This window comes from Symphalangus syndactylus, chromosome 23 (assembly GCF_028878055.3).
Source record: "Symphalangus syndactylus isolate Jambi chromosome 23, NHGRI_mSymSyn1-v2.1_pri, whole genome shotgun sequence".
NCBI lineage: Eukaryota > Metazoa > Chordata > Mammalia > Primates > Hylobatidae > Symphalangus > Symphalangus syndactylus.
The window spans coordinates 48,901,513-48,922,751 of record NC_072445.2 but is presented as its reverse complement, the minus strand read 5'-3'; the positions used below and the strand labels follow the sequence as shown (position 1 = coordinate 48,922,751).

Genomic DNA, 21,239 nt, shown 5'->3' with positions numbered 1-21,239 from the left:
ATAAATAAGGAGAAAAGCTTGTTTTCTCTTATGGTTATGGAAAGCTTTATAATAAGCATCTTCAAATCCATTTTTATTTTATTTTATTTTTGGAGACAGGGTCTCACTCTGATACTCAGGCTGCAGTGCAGTGGCATGATCTTAGCTTACCACGGCCTTAAACTCCTAGGCTCAAGTGACCCTCTCGCCTCAGCCTCTCAAGTAGCTGGGATTGCAGGAACATGCCACCACATCGAGCTAAGTTTTTTCATTTTTTAAAAATAGAGACAGGGTTCTCAGCATGTTGCCCAGGCTGATCTAAAACTCCTGCCTCAACCTCCCAAATTGCTGGGATTACAGGTGTGAACCACCACACCTGGTCTCATATCCATTTTTTATATCTACAGTACCCAGTTGTTGAAATAATCTTAACATCTGAGGAAAACAAATAAACTAAGAAACAGCCAGCTGCAGGACTGGAGCAGTTGGTGAACGGAATAGGAGAGTATTCAAAAAGATGCAAATGTTTCTGTAAAAACCAGGAGGCAGTAAGCCTGCTGCCTGGAGCCAGGAGACTGGACAGTGGAGAAAATCTCTTCTCAGATGCTCCTATTCATTTGATGGCTAAGTAAATTATTTTGTAGTGTTAAACATGGATGTTGTTGTTGTTTTTAAATGGTGGGAACCTTCTAATAACTGGCTTATTTTCTCATCAGTCTGTGTCTCCTATTCTTCAGAGGTTGTTCTTAATGTCCTCCATTCACCTCGAATTTCCTACCCCTCCAGGTTGCCAGTTACTGCCAGTCAGAAAAGAAGCTTTAGATGTCAACTCCCTCAAATTTTGCCTCCAGGCCTGCACAATTAACCTGTACTCACATTCAGTGCTTTGTCACTAGTGAAGGGCAAACCAAATCCCAGTCCTGCTTCGTTCCTTATTCTCCTGCTCCTGAAGCACCTCCTCCTCCCTGCTTCTGAACCACCTCCTTCTTCCTGCTCTGAAACTGCTGAAACCCACCTCCTTCTTCCTGTTCTGCAGCCGGCCTCCTCCTTCCTGCTCTGGAACCTGCCTTCTCCTCCTAACTGCCCTGAAACTGCCAAAACCTACTTCCATGTTCCTGCTCTGGAACCACCTCCCTTTTCTTGCTCTGGAACCTGCCTTCTCCTTCATCTTGCACTGGGATCTGCCTCCTCCTTCCTGCTCTGGAACCCGCCTCCTCCTCCTCCCTGCTCTGGAATCTGCCTTCTCCTTCTTCCTGCACTGGGGTCTGCCTGCTCTTTCCTACTCTGGAACCTGCCTTCTCCTTCATCTTGCACTGGGATCTGCCTCCTCCTTCCTGCTCTGGAGCCTGCCTTCTCCTCCTTCCTGCACTGGGGTCTGCCTCCTCCTTTCTGTTCTGGAACCTGCCTCCTCCTTCATCTTGCCCTGGAATCTGTCTCCTCCTTCCTGCTCTGGAACCTGCTACTCCTTCTTCCTGCTCTGAAAGTGCTGAAACTCACCTCTGTATTCCTGTTCTAGAGCCACCTACTTCTTCCTGACCTGGAACCTGCCTCCTCCTTCTGGCATTGGGATCTGACTCCTCCTTCCTGCTCTGAAAACTGCCTCCTCCTTCTTCCTGCCCTGGAACCTGCCTCCTCTTTCCTGAGCTGGGAGCTGCCTTCTTCCTCCTGCTCTGAAACTGCCAAAACCCACCTTCACGTTTCTGCTCTGGAAACAACTCCCTCTTCTTGCTCTGGAACCTCCCTCCTCTTTTCTGCTCTGGAACCTGTCTTCTCCTTCCTGCTGTAGGATCTACCTCCTCCTCCTCCTTCCTGCACTGGGATCTGCCTGCTCCTTCCTGCTTTGGAAACTACCTCTTCCTTCTTGCTCTGGAACCCACCTCCTCTTTCTTGTTCTGGAACCTGCCTCCTCTTTACTACTCTGGGATCTGCCTTCTTCCTGCTCTGGAACCAACTCCCTCTTCTTGCTCTGAAGCCTGCCTCTTCCTTCCTCCCATCCAAGTACTAACCAGGCCTGACCCTGCTTAGCTTCTGAGATCAGATGAGATCTAGTGCATTCAGGGTGGTATGGCCATAGACAGCCTCCTTCCTGTTCTGGAACCTGCCTCTTCCTCACTGCTCTGGAACCTGCCTCCTCTTTATCATTCTGGGATCTTCCTCCTCCTTCCTGCTCTGGCATCCGCCTCCTCCTTTCTGCTCTGGAACCCACCTCCTCTTTACTACTCTGGGATCTGCCTCCCCCTTTCTGCTTTGGAACCCGCCTCCTCCTTCCTGTGCTGGAACCTACCTCCTCCTTCCTGCTCTGGATCCCACCTCCTCCTTCCTGCTCTGGATCCCACCTCCTCTTTCCTGCTCTGGATCCCACCTCCTCCTTCCTGCTCTGGATCCCACCTCCTCCTTCCTGCTCTGGGACCCGCCGCCTCCTTCCTGCTCTGGGATCTGCCTCCTCCTTCCTGCTCTGGAACCTGCCTCCTCTTTACCACTCTGGGATCTGCCTTCTCCTTTCTGTTCTGGAAACTGCCTCCTCCTTCCTGCTCTGAGACCTACCTCCTCCTCCTGTTCTGGAACCTGTGTCTTTCTTATGCTGGAGCCCACCTCAGTTTCTCCTTTCTCCTTATCAGCTATCATTTTTGTCACTTTCCCCTTCTTTTTCTTCCTTTTGATTCCTTTGTTCAATATTTTCACATATTCACTATTTTCTCTTGTTTAATTAAGAGATTACTCATATGCCACAAAATGTATCGTTTTCACATGTAGAATTCAGTGGTTTTTAGTATATTCACAAAATTGCATGACTCTTCATGATCTAAAATTCCATGATCTAATTTCAGAATTTTGTCATCACCTCAGTGAGAAACCCCATACCCCATTAGTAGGTGCTCCCCATTTTCCTCCTCTTCTTAGTCCCTGGAAACCACTAATCTACTTTCTGGATCTAAGGATTTGCCTATTTTGGGCATTTTATGTAAATGGAATCGTACATTTTGTAACCTCTTGTATCTGACTTTTTTCACTTAGCATACATTTTCAAGATTTGTCCATCTTCATACATGTGGTAGCATGAATTTCTATTTCGTTCTCTTTTATGACTGAATAATATTCCATTTTGGAATGCAGCATATTTTGTTTATTGATTCATCAGTTGAGAGACATTTGAATTGTTTCTACTTTTTGACTGTTTAGAGTAATGCTGCTATGAACATTCATGTCCAAGTTTTTGTGTGGATGTATGTTTTCAGTCCTCTTGGTTATATATTTAGGAGTGACATTTCTGTGTCATAGGGTAATTCTATGCCTAACATTTTGAGGAAGTGCCAAACTGTTTTCCAAAGTGGCTGTAACCTTTTACCTTCTCACCAGCAATGTATGAGGTTTCCAATTCCTCTATATCCTTCCCATTACTGATTATTGTCGGTCTTTTTAAATATAGCCGTCCTAGTGGATGCAGAGTGGTTACTTATTTCCTAGTCTCTCTTGGACATCACTTCCTTTGGGGAATTCTTCTGAACACCCTGAAATCCTTTCTCTTCACATTGTATTAAATGTCTCTGTATTAGTCCGTTTTAACACTGTTGATAAAGACATACCTGAGACTGGGTAATTTATAAAGAAAAAGAGGTTTAATGGACTCACAGTTCCATATGGCTGCGGAGGCCTCACAATCATGGTGGAAGGTGAAAGGCACTTCTTACATGGTGGCGTCAAGAATGAGAGAGCCAAACAAAAGGGGTTTCCCTGTATAAAAAACCATCAGATCTTCTGAGACTTATTCACTATCATGAGAACAGTATGGGGGAAACTGTCCCCATGGTTCAATGGTCTCCCACCGGCTCTCTCTCATAACACATGGGAATTGTGGGAGCTGCAATTTAAGATGAGCTTTGGGTGGGAACACAGCCAAACCATATTAATCCCTCCTGTATATTTCTCAAGCACCCTGTCCTTGTAGCATCCTTCATCACACTGAATTATCATTGTCTATTAACTTCATCTCCTCCATTAGAGTGTGAACCTGTTAGATGGAGTACCAAAATATTCCTGTGGTATTTCCTAGGTTAATGCAATGCCTGACACAGTTATTTAGTCTCATCTTTTTGTCAGGAGTGGTATGGTGGGAGACTTATAGACTAGACTTCATAGCATTATTACCTAAGCCGCTAAATACAAGAATGAAAATATTCGTTAGTATTGTTTGTTAGTTGATATCTAGTTAGAAGAAGACAGGAGTTTTTAGCCTATGTGTTTGACTTTTTATTTTTATTTTATTTTCTTTTGAGACGGAGTTTTTACTTTTGTTGCTCAGGCTGGAGTGCAATGGTGCCATCTCAGCTCACCGCAACCTCTGCCTCCCAGGTTCAAGCGATTCTCCTGCCTCAGCCTCCCAAGTAGCTGGGATTACAGGCATGTGCCACCATACCCGGCCAATTTTGTATTTTTGGTAGAGATGGGGTTTCTCCATATTGATCAGGCTGGTCTCAAACTCCCGACCTCAGGTGATCTTCCCGCTTTGGCCTCCCAAAGTGCTGAGATTACAGGCATGAGCCACCGCACCCGTCCGCGTTTGACTTTTTATAAAGTTATTTTTTCTTTACTGTTGTACTAATATGGTACTGTCCCTTAATTCACCAAGAAGTTGGAAGGAAAGAAATAGGGATGCTATAAAATATCACCATAGGGGGAAAATGCCTAGGTGATTTTAAAAGTATAAATCAGTTAGCCATTTTTACTTTGATTTTTTAAAAGCTTGACTGATTGAGAACTGACTGTTTCTTTTAAAAAAGAAAGTACCAGTTACATAGATTAGACTTTAAAGATTTCAGATGCAGTTAGAAGTCAAGAACAGTATCGTAAAGTTTATGGATCTTCAAAAATGATGTGTTTCACTGTAAGTATCAGAAATCTGAGATTCATTTACATCAGGGTTGAACAGATAGGGATCAGTGCTGGGGAACAAAAGCTGGAAGTAGAATTAAACATGATTAAAGACTTTAAATATAAGTTTGAATTAAAAAGTACATCCGGCTTGAAGGCTGACTCATACTAAATTATGGTGCCCTATGCGTAAGTACAGATTAAAAGGCATATTTAATTAGTTCTTTTGAGAATTTCTCCCCACAAACCTATTGGTTTTTATAATCAATATTTAGATAATGTTGTTTTGTTTTTTTTTCTGATTCTAGAAAGATTTGTTTTAGCGTTTTAGATTTTTCTTAATTGAAATGAAGTTATGCTTGGACTAGATAGCCATTCTCCTATTTGACAGTGTTTTCAGTGTATTCTTGGAAATTCTATCCAGCTTCTTTGCTATGGTTTTTATATGCTTCTGGAACAACGAGGAAATGGGGGAGGGAAAGAAAGAGAGAAACAAATGTAAGTTGGACCCAGATCAGTGAGATAGTATCAAATGAGGCCAAAATGAATTTGGCAGATGCTCTTCTCATGTTTCCCACTGGAGCATGCACATATTGTTACTTGGAATACCACTTGCATTTCTTTCATTCTTGTAAGATTTTTCTTCAGCCTCAGTAACAAACTTTAACTTTAAATAGGAGCCAGGAATGAATATTGAGAATTTTAAAAAAATGTGTAAATGTACTTAGAAAGGATATTTTGCCATGAAGGTTTGGTTGGTAAAGGATATAGTAGATGCCTTTTAAGTGTAGGAATGAAAGTGTGCAGGGGCAGAGATAGTGGAAGGTGTGTCGTGTTTTAGAGATCTGAATATGAATCCTCATTTTGCCACTTAATAGTGGCATGACTTTGGCAAAGTGAACTTTAAGAGTCTATCTTTCCTTATTTATAAAACAAGAAGATCCATTTTTACTCTGTAGTGCTGATAGTAAGTGAATTTAGTGACAGATAGAAAACATTCAATAAATGATTGCTGTTTCAAAATTGTCATATTTACTAAAAAAAGTAGTAATTCTTGGGATAAAAAAAGTAAATTTTCTTATCAAATGTTCTTTTAATGTCAGGTAGGCATTTCAGTTTCATGATGTTCAATGTAGGTATTACTGGTAGCTGTATTTCCTTGGTTCCTGTATGTCAACGTGGTAGACAAAGACAAAAATGAGAAAACCTTGAATGTGGGAGCACACGAATTTATATAGATGAAATTGTACAGTACCATGTACTTCATTAATATGCACTTAATGAAAGTTTATTAAAATTGAATGAGAGTTGAAAGTATTCAATATCATTTTATTTCTTGCAGTATTTAGGTTACTGCAGACAAGTGAGAATTAGCTTTTTTTTTTTTTTTTTTTTTTTCTGAGGCTGAATCTCGCTCTGTCGCCCAGGCTGGAGTGCAGCAGCGTGATCTCAGCTCACTGCAAGCTCCGCCTTCCAGGTTCACACCATTCTCCTGCCTCAGCCTCCCCAGTAGCTGGGACTACAGGTGCCTGCCACCACGCCCGGCTAATTTTTTGTATTTTTAGTAGAGACGGGGTCTCACCGTGTTAGCCAGGATGGTCTCAATCTCCTGACCTCATGATCCACCTGCCTTGGCCTCCCAAAGTGCTGGGATTACAGGCGTGAGCCACTGTGCCTGGCCGAGAATTAGCTTTAAAAAAAAAAAAAAAAATGTATCCAAAGGAGAAAGATGCTGTATAACTTTCCAAAAAGTCTGTTCCCTTATTTAAAACAGACACTTTTAAGTTTAAAGGAATCTTAGGCCGCAAGGAGGTGCAAAACTTACAGAGTTTTCATGTACCCTTCACCCAGCTTCCCCATGATACTGTCTTTAATATCCACAGTACCATTATTAAAACCAGGAAATTGACGTTGGTAATTTACACCTTCAGTGCTTAACCCATTTTAGCATTTTTAAGTGGAGGAAATTCTTTTTGATGTCTTGCTTAATCAATTTTCACCTACATATACTTTTTGAGTGTCCGTATGCTGAACAGAAAGATATTTTGAAATCAGAAACCCTTAGGCTCAAATCTTGGCTCTGCCTCTTATTCCTATACAACTCTGGGGAGCTTTCTTAGCATCAATGATGGTCTGTTTCTTCATTTGTAAAAGGTGCTATCACTTACCTTGCAGAGTTGCCATAAGGATTAGCAATTGGGTATTGTCAAGAGCCTTTTCAATAAATGATGGCTTTTGGAATAACTGTTCTCTTGCTATGTTTTCATCAAAAATTGAAAAGAGCTGGCCATTATCTTTAACATAACATGTGTACTTTGTGGACACCTATCATTTCAGGACCACTAACTGGTAAATATGCTAAAACAACTTCATGGTTCCTGTAGCCCCCTGCTTGTTTTGCTCCGTGGTCACCCACTTTATCTGCACCTTTTTTTCTAGCCTATAGACCAAAAGCCACTCCTCTCTGTGTATAGATTATATTTCTTCTGCCTTTGTTATATGGATTCTAGGAAATGTAGTTCTTTTTAGTTTTTTGTTTTCTTTTATATAACCTCTTCCAACTTAATTCTGTTTTATAAGCAGTTGATGATAGCCCCAGGTAGATGCCTGCTTCAAACCCAGGCTGATACAGCTGGCTCTTGAGTATCCCTGTACAAAAGCTGCCCTTCAGGGAACATCATGTCCAGGGCCGCTGCCTCCCTCGGCTTGCAGACCTGGTGCTCTCTGCATCAAAAACTGGTCACTCCTTCTCACCTCTCCATTTGGGTACAGCTGCAAAGGTAGAAACAGAGTTCTGCACCCCACCTTTTGCTGTACCTCAGTTAGCCCAGAAGCATCTACCCCTATTTAGCTCAGAAGCATGTAGTCCTGTTTAAATACTTAAAATTTGCTATGTTCTGTATTGGCCAAGAAATGTTTTCTGGTAAGAGCTTCTGGTAGGAAGAGGACCTAAAGCTGCCCTCGCAAGATGATATCCGGTTCATTTGAAATAGAAAGTTTTGTTTGCTTTTAATTTTTATTTACTGAACTGAAAATTGGAAACAGCCCATTGACTTTCCTATCTTATAGAGCATCTCCTCCTACACACATTTAGCTTCCTGCTCCCTTGAAATCTGGGCGACCTACTCCTGTTTTCAAGTTTTTTCTATTTTATTATTTTGGTCCTTAGCGTTTCTGCCCTTTTTGTATCTTCCAACTTTCCATTTCAAAAGAGAAGGATCATATTTTTATATATTTACATCCCATTTGAATGTGTTTAAGGAATGCTTAGAAATATTCCTTTATGTTGTAAAATATCCCTCTGCTTAAGCAAGTAGCGTATCATTTCCTGCTTTAGTTCTGGCCTCAGTCTGACAGGCCAGGGCTGAAGTAGGGGTGAAAAGTTCACCGTCCGGAAGTGCTGTTGAGGTCAGAATCACGTGATGAGGAGCAGACCCAGACTCCTGGTAATTCCCTGAGAATGTGAATCTTTGGGAGAAGGAGCACAAGAGAGAGCTTTTCTCAAGTCGGCTGCCTGTGCTCGCGCGCTTGCTTGCAATTCTTAGTTTTATGGCACTATTATTATTATTCTGCAAGGAACTCACTGTAATGCCTTTATTATTGTCTACATCAGTGTTTTAAAAAGTAAAGTTGTAACGCATTGCTAGGTTATGCAATCAATTTTGTGGACAGAGATCAGCATTAAAAAATAAAAAAGGAAACAGGAAATGTAAACAGAGTGCATTATATGGAATAAGAATATGTGTATTTTGTAAAACTCTTGTTTGATACATAGATCCATACACATAGACACACATAATCTCATAGGTCTCTACTTACTTGCGTATGAGTACATGCTGGCAGGCGTACATTCTCCTTCATCCTCATTCCTAGTCATTTGAGAACTCAGTCATTCAAAATGCATGCACTTGCCAGCGGATGTGTTCTTATAAAATTCACATAGTTTCATATTTGGAATTTATTGTAACTGCATTTTAATTTATGTGAATATGAGTTATGTATCTTATTTTGTTTCTTTGTATTTTCTCCACTCAGTATTCTATTTTAAGGTCCATGGATATTGCTATGTGTACATCTAATCCATTGTATCCAAATGCCCGTAGTTGTTGAAGTGCGTCTAGAATACATTTTACTTCTGTTCTCTCCCAGGGATGGACCCCTGTATTGTCTCCATCTCACCTCACCATGAACACAACTACTGTGGAAAGCCTCAGATACATCCCTTACTGGAAAGTACCAAGGGGAATTTATTTGGGTTCTAGCCTAATAGTAGACTTGCTGAGCCAGAGGGCATAGGTACCCAGCTCAGATACTGTATGCAGTATAATTTCAAAAAGCACACTGATTACCTCTGGAATGATTCACCAGTCAAAGCACCCACCAGCAGTATGAATGCTTATTCCCATATTCCCGCCAGTACTTAGCATTATTAAGCTTTCTAATTTTCCCTATTTCTGTCTAGTGAGTGTAAAATGATATATTTTTTGTTTTGTTTTGTTTTTATCTGATTATTGTTGGATTTGATTATGTCTTCATGTGCTTGATTTTTTTGGATTTTTCTCATCTGTAAATTCCCCTTCAAATTCATTGCACATTTATCTACTGGAAATTTTTTACTTTTCCTATTGATTTATAGGCATTCTTTGTATAGTCCAGATAGTCCCTGGCTGGCTTTAGACATTACATGTATTCTCCTAGCCTGTCATGTTTCTGTTAACTTTTGTCTCTTACACTTTTTGTTGAACAGAAGTCTTTAATTTTGATGTAATTTAGTTTATCAGTATTTTACTCTGGGGGCTTTGCAGAATATTCCCTCTTCTTCTGATACAAAAATTATCTATTCATATCAGTTTTATAGTTTTATCTTTCACATTTAGGTCTTTAATCTCTCTGAAGTCCATGTGTGTATGTGGTAGCGGGTAGCAATCCATTGATTTTTCATATGGTGATTCTGTTTATTTAAGCTGGTGTTGCCCTTCAGCTCTCTGATATGCTCCATTGGTTTTTCTGTTCTTTAACTAAAGTTTATGCTATTTTGTTGCTATGGCTTGGTAGTATATTTTACTATCTGGTAGAGTAAGTCCTGCTTATTGTTATTCTTTTTCATAGTGGATTTAGGTATCTGTGAACTTTTCTTTTCTATATGATTTTTTTTTTTTTTTTTTTTTTTTTGAGACTGAGTCTCACTCTTTCACCCAAGCTGGAGTACAGTGGTACAATCTCGGCTCACTGCAACCTTCACCTCCCTGGTTCAAGTAATTCTCCTGCCTCAGCTTCCCGAGTAGCTGGGACTACAGGTGCGCGCCACTATGCCTGGCTAATTTTTGTATTTTAGTAGAGACGGGGTTTCACTGTATTGGCCGGGCTGTTCTTGAAGTCCTGACCTCAAGTAATCTGCCTGTCTTGGCCTCCCGAAGTGCTGGGATTACAGGCGTGAGCTACCGTGTCTGGCCATATATGAATTTTGAAATAAATACAATCGAATCAGTTCCTCAACTACAATTGAATTTTCATTTGAATGTTACTGAATTTATAAATGAAAATTGAAGAACTAACATATTTTTGGTAAGTTATTCCATCTAGGAGCTTTTACTGTCTCTCCATTTATCTCAGCATCTTTCATGTACCTTATTAGAGTTCAATGATTCTCCATAGAGGTACAGGTGTTCTTTTTGATACTTGAAGCCAATCGAAGATGAAGACAAATAATATACACAATCCATAAAATGATTTTAAAATAAAAATTGAGGGTTTAGCCATTGTTAAAGTGGTAGTATCCTTTGATTGCAGATATTTATGTTAGAAGAGATCTTAAAGACAATGTCAGAGACTCCAACATATTGAGTATCCCTAATTCTAAAACCTGAAATCTGAAATGCTCCAAAACCTGAAACTCTTTAAATGCTGACCTAAAATTCAAAGGAAATGATCATTGGAGCATTTCGGATTTTGGATTTTTGCATTAGGGATGCTTAACCAGTAATGCAAATATTCCGAAATCTAAAAATATCCCAAATCTGGAACACTTCTGTTCCCAAGCGTTTCAGATGAGGGGTACTCAACCTGTATAAATAAGAAAACTAGTCATCAGTGAGGGACTAGTTTTTTTTATTATTATTATAAGGAATGACTCGCTCAAGATTACAGAGTTAGACAGTGAGAGAACTGTCTAACTCTGCCTTTCTTTCTCTTGGTAGAGTTAATGTTAAGGTTTGCTTATGCTTCCAGACAAATCAGATTCTTTTTTCAGTGATGATCACACAAAGAATGATTGACCTGCCAAAGCCATAAGACGGAAAGGGGGAAAAAATCTCTTGAGCAGCTTTTTGTTTCCTTATTAGTAATGGTGTGATCACCATTAGTATTTTGGTTCATTTTTCAGGAATTATGTCCTGCATTCTGGCTGTGGTTGATAGTGACTTTAAAAAAATAGATATGGTGGTACTTGCACAAAATAATTGTCACACATTAGCATGTTAATGAAGTGTTAGGGTGCTAAGAATGGCTAGCACACTAAAACAGGAGAGAAAAGATCTATCCTCACTGCCGCATCAGCCAGACTACACAATCCAAATGGAAGGCACGGCTCAGATTGACTGGCAGGGCATTCTGCATTATTGACATGCATTTTCTTCCTCTCCCCACATGCATGTTGAAACTTGGTTTTTGCTGTCTTTAACCCATCTAATTTTCCTCCAAATAAGTTGGTTTGGGGACAGAAATGAGTGCTTTTTCTTTTTTTCAGACAGACAGCAGAGCTCATAAGGGAATAATTACAAGACTAATTCCTCTGTTTTAATGACATCAATTGAATAACATTAAAAAGTCAAAGCCCATATGATTTCATAGCATTTTAACTCTGAGCATTTGAATCTAAATAACATGTCATTTTGCTGTACGTCTGTGTAGTAGGGCCATTAACTTAAAACTAAATTCACTGTGTGTGTGTGTGTGTGTGCCTGCCTGTCTGTCTATTTCTGGAGCTACTCATGTTAATGGTGGCAGAGAGAATTCTTTCATGTTTCCTGAAGGTTGGAGAAAGATCAGTATGCTTTTGAAGCCAACATGGATACCACTATCCCTTACAGGAAAACACAGAAATGGCTGCTGATCCACCATGTGGCCGAGGTACTCCTGATCCACATCTTAAGGGTCAGCCTTTCTTCTGAATTTCAGTTTCATATTTCTAACCACCTGTCGGGAATTCTTTACCCAGCTGTTCCCTGTCTACCTAGATCCCATCAGGTCAACACATTAAAACCCAAGTTCAGTGTCTTTCGCAAAAACCCAGACCCCCTTTAGAGCTCTCCATTCCTCTAAGTGTTAGCAACACACTCAGGTTTATAGGCTAATCCCTCACCATGTCTAGTCCACCAAGTCCTGTTTGCGAATGCCCTGTATCATCACACAGGCTTATACCTTTCTTCTGCCCTTGCTCCTGTCACTTAATGCAGGGCTCATCATCTACCCAGCAGGCCTGGGCTCCTGCTGTCTGTGTTTTTATCCAGCCATCTTCCAAGCTTCTGGCCCAAAGCTTACCTGGACTCTGGTGTGGCCATTTGTTAACTGTTCACCTTGGGCAGCTTATTTAGCTTTTATGAACCTATTTGTGTTCTTCTATCAAGTATAAACAGTAACAACTTGACGGGTTGTTTGGAGGATGAAGGACATGATGAATGCCATGTGCCACACACAGTGCCTGGCATGTAATTGGTGCTGATGTTGTATCACCCTCCATAGTAATTTCTTTGAACACTGATTTCTTTCTTTTCCAGAAATATAAGCTCCTTCTTGCTGTTTGTCCCCAGAGCTCCTTTTCCTCTCCGCTCAGATTTCACCTTCTTGATGACACAATCCAAAATAGCCTTGCCCAGCTCTGTCCCCATACTCTCCAGCATCACGTTTATAGTCTTGCCTTTTTAAATCTCTTTATCTCTGACATTATCTTTCATTTGTTTGCCTGACTTTTAAAGTAATCTGTCCTTTTCCCCACTTGTGCACTAGAATGTAAGCTCTGCAAAAGCAAGGGATGTGTCTGTCTTCTTTGCAGCTGTAGCCCAAGATGAAGGAGTCAGCCTTAGATATCTTTTTAAGACTTATGAGTCAGAACTCAGGCTTCATACACAGAGGCGCCAAGCCCTTAAGCCATTCGGGGTACACAGTGACTGTAGCAGGAAGTGGAAGAGATGAATCTTCTAAAACTGAAGATATAGCTGTGTAGCTGTGTAGGAGATGAGAACCCACCTACCTACCTTGATTGGCCCTTGTGTTTTATACTTAGAAGAATCATCATCATTATAAGGAAAGACCTGAATAACTTGATATACAATCTAATTTTTCTTTTTGCTGGATCAGATAGAGATAGACTTTCTTATGATATGTTCTTATGGCCTTCCCATTCTTGGCCTAGGCTTTTCTTTAGCTGGGCTCTGATCCCTGCTGAGGCCTCAACCTGCCTTGTCCATTACCAGGACCTTAATCCCTGTTTATAATCCTGCTTACCAGCCTTTTAATCCTTTGAGATTGACCACAGATTGAAACCTTGCTAAAGGCTTGGCCTCCTCCTGGCCCCTACCTCTCCCTAGCCTACTTCTCTGGGCTGTGCCTTCCTCTCTGTCTGTGTAACCCTAAGAAGGCCTGCACCGTCACTTTGCCACTTTTGTCCCTGATTCAGTGGGCAAAGAGTAAGCATTTGCTTTGTATACTATGTACGCCCTTTCATTTCCAGTCTAGCATATTTAACCAGAGTGAAATAGCACATTGATCCAGCCCACCGTGTAGGTTAAAACTGTGGTCTCCACGCATTCAGCACCTCTCCTCTCACCCTACCTTCAAATTTTCCTGCCGATGAATCTTCCTCGGCAACCACTGTATATATATTGCTGTCTGCTGAGAAATGTTCAATGCTTCCCCAGCCACTGAAGGGATAAGCTTGAATTTCTTAGCTTGACATTCAAGGCTTGCCCAATCTGAGTTGTACTTAGTTGCCCATCATGGTTCCTACATGAAGACTTGCCCTGCTTCACCCAGACCCACGAGATGCATCTTCTAGCTAATGCCATAGCTACATCTCTGCCTGGAATGACCCTCCTGCTCCCCCGTGTATATTCAAGCCTGACTTGCAATTTAGTTCACAGTTCAAGTTCTGGTTGCTCCAGGGAGTTTCTCCAACTGTGACCATCCCTCCCTCTCGAACTCCTCTTTTCTCCTATCCCCTTTACTTGGAGGGTGGCTCTTTCTTCTTCCACTGCCACTCATCTCCACATGAGTACATTGGGCCCCTTCATTTGGCTTGAAAGTCCCTTAAAGATGGAATTTTGTTTTCTTCCTCTTTAAACTTTCATTGTTGTAAATATTGCAACTGTTGTCAGTTATTGCTGAAGATGATCATGATATTTGCCATTTTTCAGGGTATTTTATGCATTGCACTAGATGTTTTATATGTATTATCTCATTAATTGTCCAATTATCCTATGACATTATACATGTCTTTTACAAGAGAAAATGAAAATTTATTTTATTCTGCTAATAGTTGGGGAAGGCTGGTTTCAAAGGTCTGTTGGATTTTAAAGCTTGTACTCTTTCCACCATTCACTGATGATGGCCCAAAGTAGTATGCATTTAAAATTTGGGAATGATAGCAGGAAAGGAGAATGAGGTTTCTAATGTGATCTGAATACTACTCTGAAACCTTTTACTAGAGAAAAGGTAATAAAGATGGGGAAAGGCTCAAAGCCAGTCAGCAAAACCAACACACACACACACACACACACACACACACACACAAACACACACAATTCTTTATGTTAAGCTGGTTTTAACTTTTGTTTTCCCATGAGAAGATGAATGGGCAGGAATTCAATCAAATCAGCAAATGGAAAACACTGACAAATAGATAAGAAAATATCACTGATAATATCTGAAATATACTTTAGCCAGGGTTTTCAAGATTCTCTTTAAACCTGTTTCCTTAGAAAGCTTTACAAGTAAGAAAACTATTTTTGACTTCTTTATTCTACACTTTCTTAGGAATCAGCTTGTTTAGTGGAAAGAACCTATTGGTTTTAAAGCACGTCAAATGTGGTTTTAGATTTATATTGAATACAAGAAGAAAGGGATATAAGTGTAATTTCTAAAAAAATTGCTTGGAAACTGAAGCAATAAAATCACAAGTTTTGAATTTGTCTTTAACATCTAACAGGTTTCTCGTGTATATATATGTGTGTGTGTGTGTGTGTGTGTATACATATATCCTTCTATATTCTTTGTGTGTATGCTTTTTACAAAAGTTTATATTCCTCTATGTGTTCATCCAAATTATTGATCTGGGTCATTCACTTATAAACTTAATAAGAACAGGTGATGCTTGTCATGCATGATTTTGTGCACATACATTATAGTTTTCTATAATTTAATTATTGCCATCATCAGTTTAAAAGCCCGAGGAAACAGACATTGGGATCACAGAACCACTGAACCCAAAGTATATCTTGATGTCAACTTTTGATGCAAGATTTTAAGACAGGAAAAGCACTGGAATAGAATTTTCAGAAATTTAGGGCAAGCAATTTTACCTTCCCAGGACCTAGGTTCCAAAAAAACAAAATTAGAGGATTAGACTAGATGGTCTTTAAGTAAATTTCCTTCAGATTAAAATTCTTTAGAGTCTATGCCTTTATGTCTGCTTCTTGCCTCATTAATCTCTCCTGCAAAAGAAACCTTACGTCTGACAACATCTGAGGAAATAAAGATAGCATGTTTGTAAGAACTGGAAAGACTGTTGAATGAAGTGGTTATTTCCTTCTTACTGTGTTAATGACAGCAGTGTCTTGAATATCAGGGAATGAATGCATCAAAGGCTCTCACTAGTCCTGTGGTAAAGAAGTTAAAAAAACTCCTGAGTAATAGGATTTTATCTGTCCATTTATGATCAAGAATGGTTTTAAAATGGGATGGTATGGGAGGCTGAGGCAGGAGAATCTCTTGAACCCAGGAGTCGGAGGTTGCAGTGAGCCGAGATCGCGCCATTGCACTCCAGCCTGGGCAACAACAACAACAACAAAAAAGGGGGGGGGAATGGTGATTGCCCCAGAGTTTTTATAACTCACAATAACCAAAAATGATATTATTATTATTATAATGTGAGTAGTAAAGCACACATTTATTATATGCTTGCTTCATGCAGGGCATTCTATCCAGGATTTACTTAACATTAAGTCAGTATTACAGTATATCCCCATTTTTCAGATGAGAAAACTGAGGTTTAGTGAGATTGACTTCCTCACAGTTGTACACAGAGAGAGAGTTGTAGGACCACAATTCAATTGCCCATTTGATCATGAATCCTAGGTTCTTTATGTTGTGTCCTTTTATATCAATACCATATTTTCTGCCTGAAATATTATTTACAGGTTCAAGATCTAGCACTCTGTTTTTGTCATTAGCTATGGATAGTATGGGTTCTGAAACTCACTACCAGATCTTTTCTGGTGTTATGACTTAATTAAATGTTGAATAATAATGAAGGCACACTTCTATAAGAAGTGTGAAAACACTGTTTACACCTGACAAAATCAACTCACTGTTATGTCTATCAAGGTACAAGAATGCAAATTGTAAAGTGCTAGACAAAGTCCTTTTCTATCATCTTCTCATTCTTAAAATTAGGAGCAAACAGTACCAAGAGAGTGAAATGAATCTTTTTTCAATTGTACTTTTCCTTCCTAAAATACTCATGGAACAGCCTGACTCCCATGTTTTTTGTTTTTCAATAATGGGTTGCCTTTTTAAAAAGAGCCTAATATTATATGCAAAATATTCCAGTGTGGAAAATCAAATGACACATTGCTTTAAAACACAGACATCTTTAGATTACTGCCCCCTGCTACTGTCTCAGTGATGCTGACAGCCCATTGCATGTTTGGTCTGTTATAATTTAGTTGTAATTCCAGTTTCAAAATTATTCTTCCATTCCAGATTTTAAAATGGTTTTGAAGCAGGATTCAAGTGGTGATTTTTTTTTTTTTTTTTTTGTTCTCTGCTAATTTAGCCTCCTAGAGCCATTCTGTCCAGTATGGTGGTCACTGAAGATCTATGGCTATTTAAATTTAAAGTAAAATAGATTGACAATAGATAAAACTAAAAATTTAGTTCCTCTGTCACAATAGCCCTGTTCAAATGTTTAGTAGCTCCATGTTGCTTGGGACAGCCAGGCTGGAAAGCCTTGAAATAGAGTATTTCCATCACTGCAGAAAGTTCTATTGGACAGCAGAGATCTAGGGTCATTGTAATGATCTGCTTTTGATCATCTGTTCATTTGGGTTAAAACAGTATGAATTGGGTTATTGCCATAAAAGGTAACCAGATCTGATAGCTGGAAGAGGTTCTGGCATGCGTAGTGTGCTTTAGAAACTCTGGGAGAGCTACGTATTATGTGTTTGCTCTAGTGTATATAACAGTGTTGGCCACTGCAACTTTACCTGGTTTCACAATCTGTATTCTAAATAGCTATCATTTTATTACATACACTGACTGTGCCACTCACTGGTTTTGATTGTTGTTTCTCTGGTGAGTGGACCAGGTAAAGAGCAGCCACAAATTCCAACTAATTTAGAAAGAAATCCTAAGGCAGAGAGTCTTAAGTTACAGAACTACTTGTTTAAGTTCGTTTTGTAGTCTGGAGATTGTCCTACAGAAATTCACCCTTGAAGGCCGCAGGGAGTTCAGCAAGCCTGTCTGGTGGCTGTCTGTCTAAGTTCCTTGAGGCAAAAAAAAGAGACAATGGATCCTTGTTTTTTGACAGCTTTATTGAATGTATTCAGTCCCAAGTTCTGAATAATTTGCTTAACTAGAGATATTTTGCACGGTGAGTAAAATTTTCTTGGTATGAAATTTAATCCTCATAGTATCTTCAGAATAATTTTAACACTTGCCAGATCTCTCTATACTACCCAGCTCTGGGTAAATGTCCAAATGCCTTTACTTGTTGAAAAGAACTCTACTCTGCATTGCTGATTTGTTATTCCTGGTAACAGCGAGAAGTACAGAAAATATACGTGTTTAAAAAAAAATAAGGAAGATGATTGGTTTTAATGTTTCTCTTGATCTTGCTCCCTTCAAGCATATAATAATTTACCAGTTTTCTCTCCCAATTCTTACGTTTCTCTTTCATTGATGGACAAATAGAACAGTGTTTGAAAGATCATTTACAGATTGCACAGTTAGCTCAATGGTAGTAAAAAATGACTGGATAAGGCTCACCACCAAGGGCTTACATGAAGTTGAATGTGAACTTGAAAAACAATTTTGTGTTCAGCCAGCCCTGGTTGTTCTTTAAAATCTTTTATGACTGTACATATCTTCATTTAAAATTGTTTGCTGTAAGTTTTAATAGGAAGTGTTTTCTTCATTAAGATGTTGTTCTGATTCTGTCCCCCTTTTTCTAACCAGACTCCACGCATATTATAAGCATGAACAAACAGTCACCGCACAGGCACCAGTGAGCCCCTTCCTTTAAGAGATCTATTTATAGAGACACGCCAAAGCAGGAGCGTGTGGGTGGGTTCATGTCTCCTGTGATATAATCTTGCCTTCCTGTGTTTGGGAGCTTACAAAGGATGACAGCTGTTTATCATCCTTCCACGTTTCTATCCAATCTAAACCTGGTTGGGCTAAAATTTAGAAAGCTTTTGTAGTCAATCAAGAGTGCATGCCCGAGAGCCTCCATAGCAGATGGGCTTCACAACATGGACTATCTTGAAAGTTTTCTCTCCTTAAATGATAACCTTACCTACTGCAGTTGCCATCCTTGAAACCGGCTCTTCTGAGAGTGGCAAATTATTCAGGTTGCATTAGTTTTGTAGGTTTGGTTTTAAACAAGCCGAAGAATTTGGTTAGTATAATCATCTCTATTCACCTCTTTTTGCAAATGATTTCTCAAGATTTGAACAGCATCTGAGCAACTCTTCTTGAAAAAATGGGAGGATAATGTTTATTTTGCAGTATGGTGGTCTTTTAAAATTTGTTTTTTTGCTTGGCAGCTCGGAACAGAAGAGAAATATAAAATGGGAGATGCTAGGTTTCTAAGTAGCAGTTGTCCCATGGTTAAGCTGAAGTGCTTTGCTTTCTTAACATAAGGGTTCATAGGAGTGAATGAAGGTGGGCAAGGAAAATATTGACTATATGCTATTACAATAACACTGATGAAGTTCTAGATACTTCTCATTCTGTGGCAAAGGAAGCTGTGAGTATACATGCAAAAAAAAAAAAAGGTTATGCAAAGTTTGGGTTTTCTTTGTTCTTAGTCCTTGTTTGGGATTTTGAGGAAAATGGAATGTATTTCTATTTTGTATTTCACTTGATTTTCCAATCTTTCATATTTGGCCAGCTACTTTTTGAGAACATATTGTACACATGTTCTGATGCTGTTTGAATGCCCTGTGAGAGACAAGAGTTGATTGAAAGCTCTCAGTTCTCCTGAAGTGGGTGGCCAAAGAGCTGAAACTGAACAGCTGCTGTACACCCATTGAACTTTTGTCATTTATAAATTATTTTCCATGCCATCTGGAGCAAGAATGGTGCCATGGTTTAGAGAAACTCTTTGTGGGGTACATTCATATCCAGTGCTTATATAGCTTGCTTATTACCACATTCAACTGAAGTTTTAAAATCTTTATTTGCTTGGAGGCTTAAGGATGTGAATAAATATGAGTGATTTCTTTAAATGTTATATGAAAAACACCACCTCCACCTCTACCAACGTTTTTCCCTCCCTCTCTCCTTTCCAGTGACTACATCCTGCCTGCTTTCAGCTCCAGTGGAAAATGCATTAATCCCAGAGTCTCCGTGAGGTTTCCTGTTTGATGACATAATCAGAAAATCCTCCTCACATTGCCCTTGGGGTTGCTGTCTGGATGTTATGTTGTCTTGGTGGGCGTAACTCAGCCATCAAAAAAATCAGCACAGGCCATAAACTCAGGACCTGAAATGCATTAACGTAATGTTAAACGAAATAACGCTGTGGGTATGTCTGCAGCACTGGTAGGGAATTTCATTAAACTGCAGATTCTCCCTGGCATCAGATGCATTGGCTGGTGACTCCGGTACATATGGCATGAGCTGCTGCAATGCCACTAGCAGGAGGTATTTGAACTGCTGCAGTGTAAGCTGTTAGACTACATCTCGTGGAAAAATACCACACACCCTTGACTACCAGAGTTTGGTAGTGTTGATTTAAGTAGTTCTTCCCTTCCATTCCCCTCTGGGGCAGCCTGTTTACCTAATACGTTTTGCCTTTGGTGTTGATCACAGGAAGCTGCGAAAAAGAAAACTAGCGCGAAGAGTCAGAAATAGAAGATGAGGATACACTTTAAAATGAGAAAAGCAAAAGATGGCATCTGACATGTAAAGTGGGTTTTAAAAGTTTTAAAGATAAGATATTGTGAGGCAGAAACTTCAGTAGCTGTGAATATAGTTGGAAAGAAGAAACCTTGATATGAAAGTGGAACCAAGAATAGGATATTTAGATACCAAAGGGCACGTACAGTTTTATAAGTTTAGAAGATATTGGCATAGGAAATTGAGCATATGCTTAAATATGGATTTCCTTTGCTGTTTGGAGAATTTTTTATTTTTTTTATTGTTTTGGTAGGCTGCCATAACCCTCCATTTGGTTGTCTTGGATGGAATATCTCTTGCCTTGGATCTTGGAAATCCAAGCTTGATTGGCACTTGGTCAGGATGAGAACAAGGAATGAGCCTCTTAGGATGTTTTACAAGTTCTAGAAGTTGCCTCCATGATCCTCCCTCCTGTTGTTGTACCAGACTCTTTCTTGCACGTGTCTAGCTGGGGATGGAGAGAGGTGGTGGGGTAGCTGGTGGGAGAAGCAGGCAAGATACAGCTTGATAGAGCTTCACTGGAGAGAAGTTAAAGAGGAAGGAGAGGTCTAAGCTCTAGCCAGTTGAAAGCCTGGGGCGATGTCACTATTTCTGCCTCCTTATATCAGAAATGTTCTTGGGTTTTCCATAATGTATTCCAAGCAGCGGGACACCTTTTACAGATGCTTCTCCTGTGTTTGGGGAATCTGGACTAATATAACAGTGGGAGGGAGAAAATTGTGTTTCTTTATCGCTACTGTGAATGTTGTTGTTTTTTAAAATTTACAACTGACTACTGAATTAGCTCTAAAACTTGGAATTCTGGATTTCAGGTTCTGTGATCTGTTTTCTTGTATAGTTCTGTGATGGTTACATGACCAAGCTGTGAGCATTTACTCTCAAAACAGCTTCATTTAAACCATCCTATGCCTTGTGCTAGAATAATGCTACCCCAGAGCGGGAAAGGCTCTTAAAGATCACATCTAATGGGTGAACTTCTTTACCCAGGTGTGTTG

The 21,239-nt window shown here is 39.8% G+C and overlaps 1 long non-coding RNA gene across 1 annotated transcript in view; it reads left to right on the top strand.

Annotated features, from left to right (window-relative positions):
* The window catches only part of LOC129473282 (uncharacterized), a 103,320-nt gene extending 83,398 nt beyond the window's left edge, over positions 1–19,922 (top strand). Inside the window, exon 4 of the long non-coding RNA XR_008654235.2 lies at positions 19,635–19,922. This is a non-coding gene — a long non-coding RNA (uncharacterized lncRNA). The remainder of the gene's footprint in view (positions 1–19,634) is intronic.
* The last annotated feature ends 1,317 nt before the right edge of the window (positions 19,923–21,239 follow it).